The sequence below is a fragment of the Corapipo altera genome, unplaced genomic scaffold (genome assembly GCF_003945725.1).
Source record: "Corapipo altera isolate COAL_440 unplaced genomic scaffold, ASM394572v1 61281, whole genome shotgun sequence".
Taxonomy (NCBI): Eukaryota; Metazoa; Chordata; class Aves; order Passeriformes; family Pipridae; genus Corapipo; species Corapipo altera.
In genome coordinates this window covers 6,669,951-6,692,087 of record NW_020884921.1, presented here as the reverse complement: position 1 = coordinate 6,692,087, position 22,137 = coordinate 6,669,951, and the positions used below count along the sequence as shown (strand labels likewise).

General features: G+C 37.5%; 2 long non-coding RNA genes across 2 annotated transcripts in view; one reads left to right on the top strand and one right to left on the bottom strand.

Moving 5' to 3' along the window:
• Positions 1–2,101: 2,101 nt before the first annotated feature.
• LOC113953616 lies at positions 2,102–6,193 on the bottom strand. The gene is made up of 2 exons (XR_003529945.1): positions 6,085–6,193; positions 2,102–3,836 (listed from the first exon to the last, which is right to left on the bottom strand). It is a non-coding gene; the product is annotated as an uncharacterized LOC113953616 (long non-coding RNA).
• Positions 6,194–6,282: 89 nt separating this feature from the next.
• Positions 6,283–22,137, top strand: part of LOC113953615 — a 28,921-nt gene continuing 13,066 nt past the window's right edge. The window contains exons 1-2 of the long non-coding RNA XR_003529944.1: positions 6,283–6,486; positions 18,025–18,135. This is a non-coding gene — a long non-coding RNA (uncharacterized LOC113953615). The remainder of the gene's footprint in view (positions 6,487–18,024; positions 18,136–22,137) is intronic.

Genomic DNA, 22,137 nt, shown 5'->3' with positions numbered 1-22,137 from the left:
GCTAACAAATCAGCCTCTGCCTGCTGAAGACTGCCTGATCAGACCAATAATATGTTCCCCATCAGCAGAAAGACTCATACCATCAGTGGGCCAAAGGTGAATTGCCTGGACACAAAGTCGGAATGAATTTTTTGCAGTCCCGTTTCACCAGGCATTCAAACCACTTCATACTGAGGAGAGAACTCCTTTAACTGTCATCTGTATATATGCTTATAAGGGCAGAGCAGATTCTCCTTGCAAATCTGCTCCAGGTGAATGTATCAAAACTGGCAAGCAAGAGAAAAGTGTTTTGGTCAAACCTTTTGTTCTACAACATTATCACCCAGATGAAGAAGAGGTATGGAAGACCATTCTGCTGCTGATGATCCCCATGTCTATTAGCATTTATGGAGTTAAATGTATGTAGCACATGCTAAAGCACAGAGATATTCAAATTCACACGAAGTCATGGGTTATTTGGGGAGAGCAAGGAGGGGAATTAGGAATTATATTCTTGTATGTGGCTTCTGGTCCTGAAAAACATCAAGATGTTTCCACATAATGTCAGTTTTCATTTGAAGAGTTGCTTTGTATTTACAGTTTTCTGAATCCCTAAAGTTAAAGAGTCTAATATTAATTTAAAACCCAATAACAGTTAAAATCCCCAATTATGATCAAAATCTACAATAAGCAAGTGTTCTAGCTTTGTTTATTGCACATGTAAATAATCATACTTCAATTAACATATTAGTGTCTATGATCTCCTCCCAGATTAAGGTTGCCTTGTTTGGTTTGGCTGCTGTAAATGTGACATGAATTACACTCAGGAAAATGTGTCTTATGTGCTGGGTTTGAAGTAAATTATTTTCTTCTAATATACTTACACAACTGTCACAAGGAATTGCACTGCAGATTTGGTAATATTAAGTGTCAATTATAATTCGGTGACAACCACTTTATTGGCTATGCATATTGCTCTGTGAGGACCTACTTCTCAGTATGGAGGCCACCATATCATTAAAAATCACTGATCCTTCACTGATGACATAATTTGACTGGCAGAGAGAGGAATACTGAGGGGTTTCCTTCTACCTGCATGGAATCTGCTGTGTGTGAGAGATGAATTTCCCTTCAAATTAGACACAGCATAGCAGACTGATGGCTGTGATTTTGTGTGATTTCTTTTAAGGAGTTTTACTGGAATGGTTACTGAGTAGCTGATAGGAGTGTGCCTTAGTATGTCAAACATATATACTATGCAACCTGTAAACAATTAAAATATTTTTAGACAGTGTGTTATCAGTGAAATACTTTCAGCTGAACTGTGCCACATGCTTTTTCTCTCCACCTCCTGCTTTATGCATATTCATCCATCCATCCTTTGGTCTGCAAGTCTGACTCTGCAATAGGCTCAGAGTATTAAATTTTTGTGTTAAAAAAGGAAAAAAAATGTGTTGACATAAATCCAGTGTTTCAACAGATAAAATAAGTTGTATAAGTTGTGTAAAATTTAGAGTAAGAGGAGAACTATAATCATACATTCTGAAAATTTTATAAACTGACAATTCAAGTTATGTGTTTTATGTTAATACACATAGTGGTAACATAACAAACTGTGATTCACACATAGGGAGTAAAAAAAAATCGAAGGTATTATATACATAATATATATTTTTCAGATGTATATCTTTATATATACACATTATATACTTATTCCGAGAAAGAGGAAATAGATTCCGAGACTTTCTTAGCAAATTTAAATCAACATAGCTGCCTTTCCATTTCCAGTATGTAAATTAATTTTTCCCTTTTTTTATTTTTTGCTGCAAGGCACTGCAATGAACAAAGCAAAGTACCTTAAAAGAGTTTCCCTAGTAATTTCACCTTATTTCACACCTATTTAGCAGCTTTTCTTAGCCAATTGGTTTCATTGAAAATGCTGACAATGTTCACGTATTAAAATTATCCGTATGGCAAGGTGTGCTTTCCCCTTCAGATTCACTCTATTAACTTTAAACATAGAAAATAGTTCTTTTTCCTTAAGACAATCAACATTCCTCAATATATATTTTTGTCTATCTCCCATTTTTTCCACACTTATTCTACTTTTTTTTTAAAAAAGATCTTTACTGAACAATAAACAACACAAATTATTCAGTCAGTTTCAGTCCAGTGGCATAAATAATACTCTAGCAGACATGCTGCTTTTGACAAGTGCTTTGTGTAAGAGAAACATACCACTGAAGGTTTAATCAGAAGCTCTAAACATTTCAGATTTGTTCAATTTTTTTCTTCAGAAGAAGTACCATTTTTTTTTCATATCTTCAAAAGCTTTGCAGGAATGTTCATTTTACCCATGAGAATAGGGAGGTCATTTTTACCCACTCCAGGAAAGAGGAAGGCATTAATAAAGAACACTTTCTTCAAGAAAAATTCAAGCAGGGTTGGCAAAACTTCTTGCTCTTGAAAGCTCATCTCAGAGGGAGCCTTAAATGTTTTAAATACTTCCTATATGATGAGGTATCAGGACTTGCATACTGTCCATTTTGAAAGCATAAACACCAGGTATGAAAACATAGCCTTTTACGGGATAAAAGGTTTTTTAAGATTTTATTAACACAATTTAAAAAAAAAACGCACACCACGAAAGACACCCCCCACCATGAACTATCACCGTTCTGTTTTGCTGTGCTGTTTAAATAAGTCCATTAGATGCTTGGCCAAAATTGCCCTTCATCTGATTTAGAATCACGGTTTTTTATGGCTGGGAAAGTTGAATAAGTAGTTTATCCAGAACCAAACCATGTCTTTAAATATTAAATGGAAAATCCTATTGATTCTGAGGAATTTTTGGCTTTGTTCCTTGCTATTCTGAAATTACTTTTTTAAGAATATCTCCTTTGCTATTAGGATTGTCTTTTTCATATCACTACTGTAGAAGCCTCGAGCCTTAAGGAATAGCTGGATTACACCCTCCATGTTCCCAAAATTAGTACCTGTACTCTAATACAATGTTTTTTGTTGGGGATTTTATTTCAGTATCATCTAAAATGTCATTTGAGGTCCTGAAATAAGGCACTGATTCTTGGATGCCCACCTCTTGCATAGCCAAGAAAAATACTATTGAGTCAAATTTATTTGAAACAGCCACCTGAAAAAAGGATGTCATAACAGAAAAGTGGGAAAAGAACTGGACATAAACCATGTTCATCAACACAGTGCAGAACTTATGTGTAGTTGTGCGAACACAATACAAATTATGAATAGTTTTCAAGTAAAGAGCAGAACACTAAAAATATATAGACATCCACCAGATTAACACAGTTTGAAAAGTAACTGTATATCGATAAAATTGCTAACATGCCCTTTTAAAGGAAAGTTGTTTTTGTTATTTTTATGTTCTAGCTGAGATGAAGACATCTGAATAGAGAAGGACCAAATGCAAAATGCCTATGCCAATTTTTGTTATTTTAGGTCATTCTAGGCAGCACCAAATAAAAAGGGAACATGAGTATTGACATCCTAAATCAAAGCTGTGGTTCTCTAAGTCTCATAGATACTTTAGCATAAGAAAAAGATGTGCCACTAGACACAGCGAACAAGTCCATTACCTATTAGTGATTCTTCATGCTTTCTGAGAGTGGTTATTTGTACAAACATTTGAGTCAGAGACAGTATATTCATTCAACAAACATATTTGGGTTATATATATTTGGATTATTAGAAGTCTTGTTTGCCTGTGCCCAGTTGGTTCTTCATGAGTCTTGCGAGGTGCTTGGTCTGAGAGGTATTATGCACTGAAGTTCCACAGTATCATCACAGGCTGAGCAAGTGTTTCTCTTTATTAGTTCACCTTACTAATATTACAAAAGAGAAATTAAAAATTAGTACAAAGCTGCCATTATAAACCTACTGTCAGACACAAAAGAAAAAGCATGAGCTTCCCCATCTAAGTGAATCTTATTTAATTAAAAAATCTCCCACAAACAAGGAGCAAGTGAAAAATCTAAGGGAGATTCTCTGATGCACTTTGGTTCTCAAAAACACTGCAGTAGGGTTAGAGCACACTCCTCTAACATTAAAGGAGTGTAAAGAGTGTAAGGAAAACAGACTGACATTCCCTCTCGCTTGCTTAGTTGATCATGTAAAGCTTTCCAGTCCACGACTTTCTCTGTGAACCGTTTTGGCCAGATCCTTGTCCTTTCCTAGTCCTGCAAAATTCACTACTGGAGCAAAGTGTTGAATGAGTGTTTAAATGTGGATGCAGCTGAGTGAAGAGTCAGAAGCCTGGATGATGCAGTCTCCACTTTGCAAAACATACTTTGTACAAAACCATGTTTAAATTCCAAGAATGTGAGCAACAGTGCACATCTCCAGCCGAGTGCTGCTCATTCATATAAATGCAATTTCCCCTCAGCTAAAGAGCCAGTGTAGTGAGGCAAATACCAAGAGCTGGAAATAATAAGATTTGTAACTTGAACATTTTGGAACATTTTTTGCATTTGAACCTCATAGGAAGGCAGGGAGACATTTATCCTTCTCAGAGTGCTGCAACTTGGTCTTAAGTGTAAAGGATTAAGAGCAGGACTTTTTTTTTTTCACGTTGGCGATGGATATAAGAATAACGTAGAAGATTATTGAAGTAGTTGATTGGTCTCATACAAAAAACTAAAAAGGGCCAAGTACTAAATGTAAAATAAGAGCCAAAGATTTTGGACATGACCTTCAGACTTTTTAATAATGTTTAATTGCATTTTAATTAATGGTGATGTCAGAGGTCATGGGGATCTAAGTTCACAAACAACAGATGTAAAGAGGCTACAAATTATGTGAAAGGGGTCAATCCTGATTTATTTACTATATTATGTGTAGAATTTTACACATATGTATGGATTGGTAAACACGAGGTGTTTGAGATGAAGACAACACCACCCAAATCAGACTGAAAGCTTAATGAACTGACATTTTCTTTTTTTTTTTCCTTCCCCCCCTCCTTCGTTCTTTTCAAATTCTTTGGAAATCTCTTCCCAGTAAATGAGTTCACGAAAATCTAACAATTGTCAACATTAGGGCAGGCCAGGACATAGAAAGACATGTAGTGCAGCTTCTGTGACACAGGTATCAAACTATCTACAAAGTTAAAGCAAGTTCAAGCAAGGTCACACCTTTCTCCTGAAAAGGCTTTAAAAAAAATCTGTCCCAAACCATGCTACCACAAACCACCATGAAATCCACATCAACCCAAACTGATGTAACAAAAACATTAGTTCACAGTCTAAGATTCTTTGTAGCTTTGATGAAACCTGAAACTAAACCCACAAAACCAACTGCTGAGTTGACATGACAGTGTGAGAAGAGCCAGAAGATCACTATCATGTTTTAGTTCTGCTTTTCAGAAATTTGTTCAAGATATAGAATTTCTTCTGATTGTTGAATCGCTACTTAAGGTCAGAAAATATATATTTATTTTTTTTTTGCTAGGGTCTAGTCTATGAAGTGAGAAATTCAGGAATTGTTCAGAGCAGTGCAATATGTGAAAAATATTATTTGAATATTTTTCTGCAGTAGCTCATTTTCTGGGATGGCTTAAATCTTAATTCTTTTTTTCTAGGTAGCCTTCGCTTTTATTTTCTAACTGAGGACAAAGTTCATCACAGTCACTAGAAGGGTGTTTTTGCATCCTAATACTGATTTTGTTCTTGCTTCACCTTCTGTTGATATGTTAGCAGGCACAAACCATGACAGTTTCTTCACATTGGCAAGAAAACCATTTCTGTTTTCTGTTTTCTTTGAAAGTCCCACATTTGCTGCATTTTTCAGTGTCTTCTCAATTACAGCATCTCTCACCCCAGTAGGTCCTAAAACACTGATGTACAAATGACTGCATTTCTCAGGATGGCAGCATGGGTTTTTAACTCACTCTCATAAAAACCTTGAAAAGACAACTTTGTTCTTTAGCTAATGTTTTTAATTGGGCACACACTGGTTGCTAGGATAGGACTAATTGTGAACAACTGAGCTTTTATTTATTTGCTATTTTTTTTTTCCCTCAAAGAGAATCTGAACTCTGCTATGAGAAAATTCATATAAAGACTTGGCACATACCTTGAGTTTGTAAAAGCCTAAGAATCCTTTGTGAGATCCTGGATCTGAATCTCACTGAATTATTGATATGGGTTGGAACCACCTCATCGTGAGTGTGTGTGTGCATGTGGGGAAGGGCTGGGCCTGGACCTGCAGGAACATGGCAAAACCTGCACACAAGGCCTCTGCTTGGGGCACAGGGCAGAGCTGGAGGGCAAGGCCTGCTGCCCACACAGAGCACAGGCAGAGCTGCAGGCCCTGCCGCCAGACTGTCAGTCAAGGCAAACCTGCCTGGCAGCCCGCCCACAGCACACCCCTGCAGCCTGTGACTGCTACAGCACAACTCCCTCTGGCCTGGAAAGCGCTGCCGAGATATCCTGCCTGGGAGGGAAAACTGAGCTCCATAAATACATGAGACTCCATGTGAGCTCTCTCTTGCTCTTCTCTCTCCTCTCTCCTGTGACTTGAACGATGTGAACCATCAGACCTTGTACGGTAACCATTCTTCCTTTCCTCTCTACTTCTTTCTTCTCCTTTACTCTTTTAATCTGTTTTCTTCTTTTACTCTTTTCCTTCTCCTGCAGGTAACTTAAAACCAATGAATTGTGTTTTACTAAAGCTAGTATATTGATTTTTTTGTAGTGGGTATTTTCTGTGGAATGGATCTTTGTGCTGAGTGTTTCAGTGAAATATTTTTTCTTGGTTGTATTTTACTCCTGTAAAACCTTTTGCCAAAATATCTTATTTTTCTCAGTAAATTAAAAGAATTTCTCTTAGAGTGTGTTACTCTTTCTCCAAATGTTAATTAGAGGTTATAACAAACCAAAAGCCTTTTAGAAAGTCTTAAATAAAATGTAACCACACTGGGAAGCTTATAAGCTTAAATCTGGAATGTAACATCCTTAAAATGATGTTCAACAGTATCTCTTTCAATTTGCGTGAGTTGTGTACATCAGAAAACAGCAGGTTTGTATGATAACTGGACAAATAAGAACTTTTATTCCATTCCAAGTGCATGTAAAAAGAAGGGCGAAAAAAAAGACAAATGTACTATAATAGTCAAGTTCTATGAAAGGGAAGGACAATCTCCTGAAAATGTTGACTATCCTGAAGTTAGCCTTTGCTTATTGAGGAGAGTTGTTTCTCAAAGCTTCTATACTCACCTAGGTGCCACAGGGAAGCTCTGTAGGACAGAAGTTCTAAACCAGCAAGAGGAGCCCAGCATGAGACCCCAATGTTTAAGCTGTGATCAGCAAATAAGATATTCAAGTACCCCATTCAGTTGTACTTCGAATATGTATTCTCTGTAGACTCCTAGAGTCATCCAGGAGGAATCAGTGAACCACAAACGTGCTGGTATCAGTAATAGTGTTGGGTATGAAGAAGTGACCAAGGATAGGAAAATGAGGGAGTTTTTGGTAAGTTTGGTGATCAAGACAACTCACTATCACTAATCAACAGCGTACACAGAGAAAATAACTGTGAGACAAGGAGGACCTCTGTGTTGCCTTTTGAAGATTGACAGTGATAATTTTAGCATAAGCCATTTACAAAGCAGCTGGAGATTCCCAATCTACATGTTAGTAGTCCTTCACTAAAAGATGGCCTCCCCTAGAGTACAGATATGGGTGAATGCTGTTGATTTGCTTTAGCATGGAGTTAGTGTTAGCTCAAACTCCTCGAAAAGGTGAATTAACTTGGGGGCTGCTGTAGAGAATCAGGATCAATTCATCTATCCTAAACTTCTCGCTAACATAGAGGGAACTGCTTCTAGTTCCCAGCCAACAACCACCTAAGTGGGTTGATACCTGTAGCTACACAAATGTTTGTCCATGCCTTGGCTCTCACTGCATATAAACCATGAAACATTTCACTTCATATATCCAGTAGCAATAGTCTTAACTACAATGTGTTTTGCAAAGAGTGCTTTAACTATGCTTAGAAGATCCAGTTATGAATAATAGCTAGTCATAACAAAATAACACCACTTTCTAAATAAAGTACTAAAGCATTAATATACATTTTGTAAACTTGCTCGTATTAGGCACATCCTCTGGACCACAGCAGATGATCCTGGGCCAGGAATATAGGCTATAAAAGGGCAGAAGTCCTGGGATGGAAAACTCTCTAGGAAAAAGCTGTAGCTCCTTCCTTGCATTCCACCTCCAAAGACAAAGTGGCATGGATTTGTGGGGCAGGCTTCAGAAGCCCTTACCAGCAGGCTAGAAATCCTACTAAATTTTTCAGAAACAAAACTAATTTATTTCAAGAATGAGCTTATTATTGAACACACTGGTGAATCAAGGCTGTTCACCAGTTGTTAGTGTCCAGTACATCTGTTTGCTAATTTTAGGTTGTAACTCAGGGCCAAAGAATGGTGTAACGTAAAGTTACACATAAACACCAAAAGGAATTATTTCTGTCTGCATGCCATAGACATACATACCTTGCTCTGAAACAATGGGTAAAATTTCCCATTTTTCTCAAATGGTATTTCCCAGTGTATCCCATGTGTATCCATTCCTAAAAGTCAACATTCAACAATTACATAAAATGGACACCTCCCTTTAAAATCCCTTGGTCCAAATAAAGACTATTTCAACAACTATATGCATTTATGTACATTTATCAAAGTAATTAAAATTGCTTGGGATTAACAGAACAAAATACTTAAGCTTTCAGGAGAACTAAGCTGGTAATTTATATATATTTTCCTAAACAAAATATTTATGTGAAGCTATTTCTCTAAAGGTATTTTTGGATATGTTCCCTGTATTTGAATAGTCATTCACTTTGCGTTGGGTGTGATATGCTTTTTTCTGATGAAACTTAGAAGTTTTCTTTTGAAAAATGATGTGTCTTATAGATAGCATGAACTAAGCAATTTTAGCTACGGCAGAGCAATAAAAAACATTCCTACCATGGATTCATTGAAGGTGCAAGGACAAATACTAACCTTGGTAGCTTTATTACAGCACTTACTTAAAGGAAAGGAAAGGAAGAAAGGAAGGAAAGGGATTCATATTTGAATTGTCTCTCTGTCTTCATATGAGGAAGAAAATTTATAAACCTAAGTGGATACAAGTTTAGGAGTTAGATGCTGTCAATGCGTTTAAAAATGTTTTAGAAACAAAATATGAAACTAAATAACAGTTTGCACAAATTCCAGAATCTTCTTGCTCATTTTTAGTAATAAAAAGATATATGTTGTATATGTATATTTAGGCATAGATTCAATCTGTTTTCATATGTACAGTGGGAACATAATTGTCTATATCAAATGTAATACAAAAAATCTTTGCCCGCCTATAGAAATGGCATAAATGCAAATCCTGTTCACTTTAAGCAAACAAGAAACCTGTTGAAACTGATGGGACTGCTCCCAGAAGAAATGCAAAAAGGATTTGGCCTAGGCATATGATTCAGAATGAGCTGAGTCCTGCCTATGCAGGTGCAAAAGGCAAATAGGAACACTCAAATATGGACACCCAGTCTATACTTCACACCTCCTCCATGCGATATGGGAATTATTATTTACTATTTAGGGTTTTTTGGGGATGGGAGGGTGAGAAAAGGATTTAATAAATGTTTTCATGTTGAGCCAGGGAACCTGACCATCCTGTCAGTGAGTGGAAGCTGTAAAGCTCCCATGGGCCCTGCTCACTGGAATTTGTCAAGTGCTAAAAGCCTATGGGCTATGGTTTTAGATTTGTTTTCTTCAGCCCTGACTTCTAGTTGATCCCACTTTTAGAACTGATGCGCGGTATTTAGAATCTGGCACGGAGCCAGCGATATCATTAATCCTCTCTGCTAGCTCTAGCAGAGAGCAGTTCCAGGCTAGGAGCTGTCTTCTTGTCAGCACAACTTCTTAAATACCCACAAGATGGAAAAAAGGAAAATAAATGAATTATTCAGGAATAAGTTTGGTAATCAAAGGCTGAGAGATTTTATTAAAACAAGAACAAAGCTCTTGTCATCAATTAAAGCACTTTTGTCTTTATGTAAGTGCTTAACAAAAGAAATGAAGCTATTTCTAGTCCTTCCTAAAATGCACTGGGGATATCATGATGAGTATGCTGAGCATTCAGCCCCAAGTGTTGCTCTCTGCGGGTGGACACACTTGTCCCAAGTGGAACTGTCCATTCCCATCTCAACATCTGATTGCAGTACTCATTCATTACTTTAGGCTCTGTTTTGGCACCAGAACAATCACCTACCCCCAAAACTTGGTCCTGCTTTTCCCTTCACTCAGGGCCAATGAACAGAAACATCATTCTCAAAAAAGAAGCAGAACTATTTTATCATCGAGACACTAATTCTGATATCTTCTCCTGCTCAGAGCTTATTTTCTTAGTGTAAGTTAAGACCATTATGTAAAGTTAGATGTATTTTACATTTTTATGGGAAAAATCACAATGTGCTGTTTATTTGCTGCATTTTCTATGTGTATATGCTTGAGAGTGTAAGAAATAATGGGCTAGTTTATCACTATGTGTATGAAATCCACAGACTGCGCTGAGTTATTGGTTTCTGAAGGAAATAATATTATCAGGTCACCATAATGCTTAACAGTATTACATTTTAGTAGATAATTTCTGAAAAGTGCTTACTTTTGGGAAAAAAAACCAAAACAACCAACCAATCCTGAAAGAAAAAAACCCTGGCAACAGTGCTGACTGAAAAAAATGTTTATGTTTATATCCACCCCCTCATCTAAATTATTAGACACATCACTGCTTAAAATGCAGTCACCTGACAAAACCAGTTCTAATTATTACCCCCTTGGGCTAACATTTTTCAGAGTGACTGGCTAAAGTGCACTCCAGCTCATAATTTTTATCTCTGACAGTGGAAGACATAACCTAGTTTCCTCTAATGCAAAAGTCTCTAATCTAGAGGGCAAGACCCTTTTCCATATAACACTGAAGAGAAAAAATGCAATTTGAGCACAAGGAAATTGCCCACATAGTTTGATAGTTCTACTGTTCTCATTTTTTTTTACCCTGGATTAAATGTCTTGTTTTATTTTATGCTAAATTATGACCTAGCTTGGACTTGTATATATTGTTCATCATATTCTGGGAATTTTATACTGTAAAAACAAACAGATCTAGAAATGCCAACAAACAGATCTAGCTTTCTTTTTAGCCATTAAAATTTCCAAATTACCTAATAGAGGTAAGGATATTTTCTTCTTAATGGATAGTCTGTGCTTCAGCAAGTGGCAGTTGCAAACAATAAGCTTTATTCACCTCCGGGTTAATCCAGTTGTGTATCAGTACAATGTGATTGATTTCATACTGGTGTAATGCAGTAGTGAATCAGGCTCCAAGGTTTGAAAACAGAGCACTACATTAACATCTACATTTGTACCCTGACACACTGGGGAGCAGATTTGCAGATGGGCTTCATCCCAATGTTGTTTCCTTGCAGCATATTTTTCACCACCAAAAATAAAATAAAAAAGAAGTCCATAACTTTGTGCTCATGAACACCACAGGGAACAAAAATTAGAAAGTCTCTTGGATAGCGAACTCCCTGAATTATACATGCACCTACCTGAATTATACATGCAATTGAGTAGTTAGATGCTTAACTACTAATATTTGCAATAGAGGGTACCTGTCAAAATCTGGGCCTCGATGTGCAAACTAACTGCTAACAGCTTCTCAGCTGAGATGAGCAGATTTACCGGTGTGCACAGAGGGGGCTGCCTCACTCCAATTAGCAGAACCCAAATGGTACAGGCTTCCCTCCCTCCTGACATCAGGGACATTGCTGCATCTGCCCCTGGCTGAGCCTGACCAGAATGATTCATGACAATGTTAGGAGAAATGAATTAACTTTTTTTCCTTTCTTTCTTTTTTTTTTAATTTTGTTTTTGTTTTTGTGTTTGTTCAGTTCATATAGGCAGTGGCTGAATAATAAATTGCCCTCAATCTGATAAAGGCAAAAATGCTGAAGAGTTTCAAAGAAGTGAGTCAGGAATGCTGGAAGAGATGCTCTTTGTGCTGAGTTTTTATTAACAATTTTATTTCTCCTAGGCTAAGAACCACCTTTTCCTTTGTAGCTTGACAGCAGCTGCTTAACACCTTTTTTTCCAGCTGACAGGGCAGCAGGGTGAGCATGTTTATGGTTAGTATGCATTGCTTTTGTGAGCAGTGGGTGCGCCACTTCCCTCTTGAAAATACATGTCACCCTCACAATGTGAACATCTTCCATCATTTTGAGGAGTACCTAGAAATACCAGTGGCAAAAGTGCAGTCCAAATCAAGGGGAACCAAACCTATCTTCCGTTAAAACCCCATTGCTGCAATGTTTATGTTAGTCCACATTCTTCAAGTTGGACTCTACTTTAATTTTTTTTTTTTAATACCAATCATAGAATCAACCAGATTGGAAAAGACCTCCGAGATCATCAAGTCCAATGTTTGGCAGAGTTTTCAGTGAATTACTGTACTTTGTGCTAGTGAGTCAGTGCTGTATGAATGGTCTCCTTTGCCTTTTTTTTAAGGACAGAGAACAAATGAATGTAAGCAGGGTAAACAGGGGCCCAAGGCCATAATAACCAGAAAGCTTAAATTTGTGAAAATCAGTTGGGTTCAGAGTCTTGGGCAGAGAATTTTTTTTTTTTTACACACTCTTGTCTGTGTATGCACATATGTTTGCAGGATCTAGTCCTGCACTTGCACAGAACATAACAGTATTTTTTTGCATCCATGCTGCAGGCTGAAATTGCAAAAAGAACAACAGCTCTGGAGGGTGACTTTGGTTGCCTGGCTAGGGTTTCGCAGGACATGGTATGAGCTCCTGCATGAGATCATAAAATGTAGGATATTTGGTGGGTAGATTCTTGCCTAAATAAGTTTACCCTTTGCAATCAGAAGAGACAGATGAGATGTTGGATACTGAAGTACAAGCCTGGGTTTAGCTGAGCTGTGCAATCACAGTAAAATGGCATGTCCCCAGATATTACACGTTATTATAAGGTTTCCTTGTATTTGTGTAGTTAGTGAGGCAAGCAGGGAGATATAAAGCAAACTATTTATTTTCTACCATCAAGTATCACACCATTAGCAATTAATCTCTGAATTACCTTGGTTTTTCTTCCTGCCCGTAAGGACTTGAGCTCATAAAACGTCAGGAGAATCCTTAATGGATTTCCAAGAAAACTTCTATTCTGAAACAAGCCTGTCAATAATAAACATATCTTATATTACTGCAGTCAGGCATATCAGTGATCCTTATTCCTGGCCGTGGTGGACCCCTGCAAAGGTCAAAGAGTTGTTGATGTCACCCTGAACCATCAGTCCACAGTCATCCTGCTCAGACATCTGCTTGTCAGCCTGCCCAGGGGCAGGAGAAGCTCAGCTCCTCTCAGACGCTGTAGAAGACACATGATTAACAGCTTTTAGTCAGTCCTGGTGAGTGAAATTATAGTCAATGCGGAAAGCTTAACACCCATTCACTAAGACATCTGTCTTCTGGTTGCTGGGTTTCGTAATGGTCCATTGTTTGATATAGACTAACTGATGGCTTGCCCTTCAATGTGGCAATAAATACTGAAAGATCCCTCACAGCACTGGTGTTTAAATTCAGCCTGACAAATGAGCATCTGAGGGAATAATCCTACAACAGCTCTTATGCAGCCAATGAATTGGCAAGAGCTTCCAATGGGCAGGTCTCTCAAATAACCTTTGCTGAAACCCAAGCTCTAAGTAGCGAAGGGCTGAAACATGCCCAAACTCCTGGGTAGAGCCACCCAACTAGGCTCATCAGCACTGACAGGTCTGAGGAAGAGCTGGAGGAAACCCCAGAGGCCAAGGAGTAATGCAAATTCTGTAATGCAGAACACTGTATGGGACACATCATGGAATGCATATAAAGAGGAAGAGATCCATAATCAGCAAACTTGATGCTTGGGGGGATTTCTGGTGGTGCCTGGAAAGGGCAGTGAACAGCATTTGAACCTTTTTGAGGCGAACACCACTCCTTTGCAAAGAGTGCCTACAGGCATGCAGTTGCATTGTTTTCACCTTCCTATTCCCCTCACTTTGGGCACTGTCACACACTTCCTTGGTGCCACAGACTCTCCTCACTCCCCAGTCCCACATGAGATATGTTGCTGGTCTTCCTGAAAACCTGCTATTTGAAGCCTGGTGCTTCTGCAGTTTGAGGTGGTCTCCTTCATGGAGGAGGACAGTTGAATAGTCCAGACCTCAAAGCTCCATGTAAATGGTTTGTTAGAAGTGAAAAATTTTGGCAAATATCCAGTATTTTATAAGACAAAAGCACATTTCTCAGGACAGTGAAAAAAATCTAGTCCTTTTTCCTTTTTGTTTTTGTGAGGGCTGTGTAGACCATAAAGGAAGAAACCTTTATAATCATTTGGGCTACAAGTGGTTTGGCAGAGTAGCTGGGAAGATGAAGCGAACTTAGGTTTTGAACTTAGCCTTAATGATATGCTGTTTAATGACTGCAGAAGGGAGAAGTGTGGAAAGGAGAATCTGCTGAAGTCAGTGGGAGATCTGCAGTTCACTGAAGCCAGGATTTAATCCCAAGTCTGCTGCTGACAACAATGTCATTGAACATCTAAAAAATATTGTGGTATGATGTCATTGTTTAGTTGGGAACAGAGTATGTCTATCCCTCATTAGTAATTCACTGTATCACCTAAACAACTTAATTGTCTGAGTTTTTCGTGTGTACTGGCAAAGAGCAGACTCAGATATTTGAAAAGGAGAAACAGTCTTATTATATTTGAACACTTACTGGAGGATACAAAATCTCTGTACTTTCCTAGGGAGTTTTTCATTTCAGCTGTACTGTTTCTGAACCATAACCCTGGCTTAGTAATTTTCAGCTTGCTACATAATGAATTTCACTGTTACAAATTTTCATACTTAAGAGTAGAAAACTGTAAGGAACTGAGAGAGGAAAGCAGTAACAGTTTATAGGCACAGTACTGTAGAATTATCATAATTCTGCAGTAGAGTTACTGATTTGATAGCCCTTCTTTTAACCACTTACCCGCTTTCCTTAAATACAAATTACATACATGTAAAAAACAACCCCATGTATGTTTCATTTACCTATTTGCTGTCCACATTCTCCTGAAGGAACTGGAAAGGTTCAGGAAGACAAGGCACAAACAGGTGCACTACATCTGACTCGCTCCAAAAGTAAGCAGAAAAAACAAAGGGAAGGCCTATGCCTACTTAAGAAGAGTATGATATAAACTTTTACTGACCTACATAATCGTTATTTAGGAGAGCAATGTAAATGGATTTATAACATCACACTTGCTCACTTGGATACAGACCACATGAAACACTGCAGAGTGGTTTCTCAGTGCAATCTTGCGCACTGCAATTTTTTTGAGCAGTCCAAACATGCCCATTAAACAAACCTGAACAGGATTCAGAAAGTGCAGGGTTCTAACACTTCCCCCCAAGATCAGAGAACCACTGAGCATTCTTGTTCAATTTAAACAAAGTAAATGGCAGTTAGTATGCCCTCCCCTAATAGGCACCCCCACTGAGGACATTGTTTGAGCACCACTACGGACATGTCCCCAGTGCAGCTGGATATGTAAACAAAGACATAATCCGCCTGAAAGAATGCTCAGAGTTTGGCAGAGCTTGCTGTGTTGTTAATGTATTATGCCAAAGCAATAACAAAGACATCATTTTGAAGTTTATTTGCAAGCCCTTATTAATCAAGAAATTTTCCAGAAATCAGTTCTGAAGGAAGGATCTTCCAGAAAGTCACCATTTGGAGGGGAAGGTTTCCAGATTACTGTTTTTCCTAATCTGTATCCTGTTCCTCAGAGTAAATCACAATTTAGTCCAAGTTCATTTGAGACAGAAAACACACTGCTGTTATTCAATGTAAGGGAGCCTTCTGGGTTTTTGTTTTGAATTCTCTCCATTTCCTGCAAGACCAATCAGGCTTTGGGGTGCAGTTCCTCACTAGGCTGGAGATAGTCAATGTGCTGTACCTTGGCTTACTAGCAATGAATTCAAAACATTAGCAGTTATAAATTCAATATAATCATCCTGAGCATGCACAAGCCAGTATTTCCAAGTTAGGTGCTCCAAGAAAAGAAAGTAGCTCGGAAATTTTTTCAGTTTTATTGGTTGATAGTCTAAATTTTTAAAGTTTTCCTAGAATTTTTGGTACAGTCATAAAAATGGCAGAACAAGTGACAGAAGGAGATGACATTTTGAAAATCAGATTTCCATGAGCCTTCAGTCTGACAGAATCAATGGTCTGAGGTAAAACTGTGCCCAGAGGTAGATACTGGCAAGATTTGTTATGGATATGACTAATTAATAACAAATTCTAAATGTGTTTGCTTTTTTTTTTTAAATAAAGCTCTCATAAATTAAAGAAGAAATTGTTTTAGATGTATTTAATAAGAAAGAAGACTAAAACAGAACAGGGAAAATGACGGCTGGTTAACTTTATCATTTCATGTCTTCATCATAAGCAATATTCACACTGAAGAAGACATATTTTTTTAATAGTCAATGTTAGAGGAATTATTTTTGTGGTTTTTTTTTTTTTAATTTTTATTTCTTTTTCTTTTACAGTTGGACCATATGTTCAGTATATTTTGGTGGCTCCAAATGGAATGATGTGTACATTGTGTATGCATGTGGAATTACGTATTTATTGTGCTGTGTTCAGCTCCACTTAAAAATCACTGTTAGACTTATTTTTGTGGGTAAATTTTGGCCCTTTGCAATGCTGCTACACTGGACGCGGCTACAGCCATTTCACCAGGATATTGGATCCTTGGATATCCTGGATAAATTGTTACCATGCATGAACAGAACAGATGTATATACACCGAAAAACTCAAAATGCTCCTTGTTGCATGTAGGGCATTGGCTTGTCCCATCCTGTGATGAATTTACCATGGTGATTTGGTTCAGCTGACCATGTCTGGCAGGTTCCATGCCTCTGCGTGGCTACAAATGTGCACGTCAGCTGCAACATTTCAGTTTATCATTTTGACACCCATTGAACTCAACAGGTCTGTGTTTAAGCAGTTTTTCAACTAAAGGGTAACGGAAACCCCATATCTGCCCTCTCAAACTAATCAGAACTACAAACTGATTAGAAAAAAAGAAAGTGTAATTTGGTCTAGCTTAACCCTGATTCCTTTGGTGGAGCAGTTAAGGTCCTGCTAATAGAGCTGCATATTTACTATTTCACTCTGTTTTCTACAGCTCTATGCTTTGGAAAAGATTCCTGCACAAAGTGTCATTTACCTTAAAACCTTTAAGACATCAAACACCGCAGTTGCTGACTGTGCTGGTATTTTCAGAGGAAAGTTCAAAATTCACTACAGTCCATGCTTTCAGACCCATTGAGGACGGGATCTCAACCTTACAGCCTGTGGTCAGGTGAAATAAAACCAGGGCAAAGCCTTTAATTTCTCAGATGTGATACCTCTGTGTGCAAAGGTGCACATGTAGTCAGGAATGGTGAGCCTCCAGTTGAGTATATAGAAAGGCTTGATTTTTATAACTGTGATTTGACTGGCTGCCAGCTGACCTTCTTGGTTCTGGATCACACCCAAAGAGCCAGGTACAAGAATTCTCTTTTGTCTATGGTGTTTTGTCTTAATTTTTGAAATCTATGGATAAAAGATACCGTTAACACTGATCACAATATATAGATGTCCTTTTGTCACAGTCATTCTGTGGTGACTATGAGAGGTTTATTATAGAATATTTGCTATGAGATCTCCATTATATGATATTCAACCAAGGAGAAGCCACTGGTTTAACACCAAATAGCAACACGTCTGTCATTTCAGATGCTACTGGTTTTGAGACCAATGTTCAATTATAATAATTTGTTATATTTAAACTTACTTATATTATAATTTTAAACTAAAGAGCTTATTATTTTTCATATCACAGACAGGTTTTTCTCTGTTTTTTTCAGTGGTCATGGCTCCCCTTCCACCACATAAAGTCACCTTCATAATGTCACTGAGATATGAACTAGTCAAGCTGACTGAAATCTACTGATAGCTTGAAACACTGGGCTTTAATAGTATGAAATACCCCAAGTACGTAAACAAACTCCTAATACAATGCTGTAAGTCCAATTTAATTATCTCAGTGCTGAAAATACTTCTATTTTGGTCAAAGAATTGAAAAAAATTGCTCAGCTGACTCTTAAATCTCGTTTTGGATCAACAACTTGAGAGAAGTAGAACCACAAGTGAAGTATAAAAAACAAATATTCTTTCCTTCTGCTTACTGCAGTTATCTGCAAGTATAGGCCTACATCTCTGCAAATTGACCCATCTCTATTTTAGAGTTGGCAAACATGATGTCTCAAAGTTAAATAGGGAAGAAAGAAAAAAGAAGTGAGAAAATGTATGTTTAAGATGTCTATGTTTTAATGCCTTTGACCTGGAAAACCCAAAACTTAAAAAAAACCCAAGAAGATTTAAAGTAAAAATATGCCTTTTTTTTTTTTTACCTGAAAAAATACTCAGTGAAGTCTGAATTTATACTTTTCATCACTAAGTAATATAAAGTCAAAGAAAAATGGATATGTATCTGTTCTTTTTTGGGTTTCTTCCTTTTTCCGCCCTCCAAAATTGTACGTCAAAAACAAGGATATAAAATTTCTCTTTCTGTTTTCTGTAAAAGCAGTGGAAGGGTCACACATGAGCATTAGAACGACACCAAATTTCTGAAATAACAGATGCCTTTTATTGAAGTTTCCTTTATGTTAGTACCACAGAAGTGAAACAGTTAAATAATTTTGCCTTCTCTTGAAGCAATATATAACCTTTTCATTATTATACATAGCTTTCATGCATATTATTTGAAGATATAGTGATTTATTCATCTGGTTACTTATATAGTCTTGAGGTATAAACTTATATATTAGGAGTTTTAGTATATTTATGATGCATAGTCAAATGCATTTAAAAAGTAACTTATGCAATATATTAGACAGTCTTGCTCAACATATACATAGAAGCTTACGAACTGACCTAGATTTTCTGTTCTGAACTTCAAAAATAAGTGAAAACATAAGACATTGCCAAAATCACTAATTTCCTCTACATAGAACTTACATTGTGAAACATTTTAGTTCTATACAAATAACTATTTGGGGGGGTGGGGCACACTACACAAAATTAAAATGTCTATGCAACGATTACATGCAACAAAGGGAGTAGTACAGGAGAACAACGTAGTTTCTATGTATGAAAACCAAAGGACTGTTAATCAAGGTGCTTATTTATTGCTGGAATTGACCACTTCAACAATTCAACTCTTTCTCTCAAATTCCCTGGAAAAGCCCTGTGTGTGTTTTGAAATCTTCTTGTGTAATGATGTCTGATTGTTAGATAACCTACACTTCCATAACACATATTTCCACTACTTTAGAAAATTTTATGGTTTTACAGCAGTTAATTAGTTTAAAAACTTTTTAATGTAGCTTGCGCCATACTCTGTATAGTCCTAATCTGAAAAAATCTCTAGAGCACCATTTTATACATAAGTGCCATTCCCCAAATCACTAAAGACTTCCAAGTGTATAAGCACTTACATTTGGACCATATGTAATGCTCAAGGATATCTAGCTTCACAGATGCTTAAAGGTTTAGGTCATGATGAAGCCTCAGGTGGGAGTCGTAACTGAGGTATTTCCTTGTTTGCCTTATGAACACAGAGAAAAAAGAAAGTAATATGGATTACCTAAGTGATAAACTAACTACATGAAATCCTGCCTGTAGAGATAATTTTGTCATGCTAATGATTTATTGATAACAGATCACTTAAATACTGCAAAAGCATTGAGACCTGTCATCCACAGGCTCTTGATGAGATGCACGGAATTTCCTAAAGCAGAAAGATTGAAGGTAAGAATTTGACATATTGCTTAGAAGCAGATAGCCCATATCCTGCTTTTGCAGCAGTGCTGCTCTTTGAAACTAGTAAAACTTCACGATATAGTCTAGAACACAACATGGTCCACAAAAGAAAACAAAATTCAGCCTTAGATTGTACATGTTTTTTAGCCGATGGCATATCTAACAAATTTTGGTAATGGATGTGAGAAAAGAGAAATGAGACATTCACATTTAAATTCAAGATATAAAGATACTGAGGCAGCAAAAATGCTGTTATTAAACTCCTGGCATGTCATACTTGCTGACGAAGAAAACCCGCTGAGAAATTCTTACTTACAGTGGATTAAGGGTTCTGTCACCTTTCACTGAAGCCCAGGTTAGGCATCTGTGACTTTCATCTCTGAACAGAAATATCTGTGAGGGTATGGAGTGGTACATTTTGCTATATGCTGAAGAGAAAGTGAAAGAGCAGAAGCAGCAGATCCTGAAAGATCTATATAGTGGTCTGAAAATCCCATTTACAGGAGTCAGTGTGCAGCTCAAAAGCAGCTTCAGGGAAAGTGGTGGTTGGAGCAGTGCTTGGAAAAGTCTGTGACAAATCATATATGATCTCTGAAGCAACTTGTGCAAACTACATTTGTTTCATTTTGGAAACTGTTAAAAGCAGTCAATGATTAGTGCAGTCAGGCTAGGACTTTGATGTGCCTTAATTTTGGGTGGAATGAGCAGTTGAAGAGACCTGGGCACATGGTTCAAGGTCTTTCCTTGAGTCTTTACAACAGGAACAGGAATAAAAAGTGGGTTGTTTTACATGATGTTTTAGCCTTCCTAGAGCCTCCAGCCCATGCCTTTATTCTGCTATCTCAAACATCAAAAGCTAGGACTCTTTCTGATTAATTACATAAAAAAAATCACAGTTCAAAGATCACCCTGCCTAGTCTGAAAAAAACAGTGAGTAAAAGCAAATCCCTCATTTGGCACACAAAGGTCTTTGAAATCACACATATCCTTTATTCTATCTCTTTATAGACTATAGAACTGTTTTATTTTAAGACTTGCTTGGGAATAATTGGATGTACAGGGTCATTGTCTGTTCCAAGGTCCTATTTGGATAAATATATCTTGATCAAAAGGACCAACAAATGAAAAATATACCTATCTTGGTAAAATGATGATTCTTAGAGTCAGAAAATGGATGGTCACATATCAACCCAATACCTTTTTTAAACTACTTTAAAAATTTGTGAAATCAGGAATAAACAATTCAGTCTCTCAATTAATAAGCATGTGAAGTACTGCAACAAGAGGCCTGAAACCATTAAGATAAGTAAGATATTTGTCAAATCCCCACAAGAAAGAATTTATTGGGAGTCTTTTATTCCTTCTGAATAAATCTGGCTGACCAATCTTCCTTAAATATAAATAAACAAACAAATACACAAGGAGAACTTCCACCATACCAGCCTCCTGCTGGATTATGGCTCAACTCTATCAGAAGCTGTAGCTGGCCACAAACCGCATTTAATTGCACAGGAACATATTTGCCAGTATTTCATATAAATAAATACATGCTTTTACTCAGTCTGCACTTTTTGGGGAATTTCTAGACCTTTCATTTTCAAGGTTACCACATGGGGTCAATTAGTTTTGTCAATTTTCTCCTTTCCCCCCTCCCAGCCCAGGGCTCACAGTGACTTAGGCAAGTCTTTTACTGCTTTAAAAGAGCTAAATTGTGACAGAAATTTTAAGCTGACAAACTAATCTAAAGTAACTTTTCAAATTATGTTTGGATGAAAGGTCATACCTTAAAACACATGATAAACAAAAGATGCATAAATGTTCACAAATTTTAGGAAACTTGGACTTTTGTGTCTCTACGACATACTATTTCTTATTTAGCCACACAAAACTTGGCATTCTTGCTAAGCACATAATTTTTTCATAGGCAGGAGAGGAGAGGTTCGGAGAGGTTCGGAGAGGTTCGGAGAGGTTTGGAGAGGTTTGGAGAGGAGAGGTTCGGAGAGGAGAGGAGAGGAGAGGAGAGGAGAGGTTCGGAGAGGTTCGGAGAGGAGAGGTTCGGAGAGGTTCGGAGAGGTTCGGAGAGGAGAGGTTCGGAGAGGAGAGGTTCGGAGAGGTTCGGAGAGGTTCGGAGAGGTTCGGAGAGGAGAGGTTCGGAG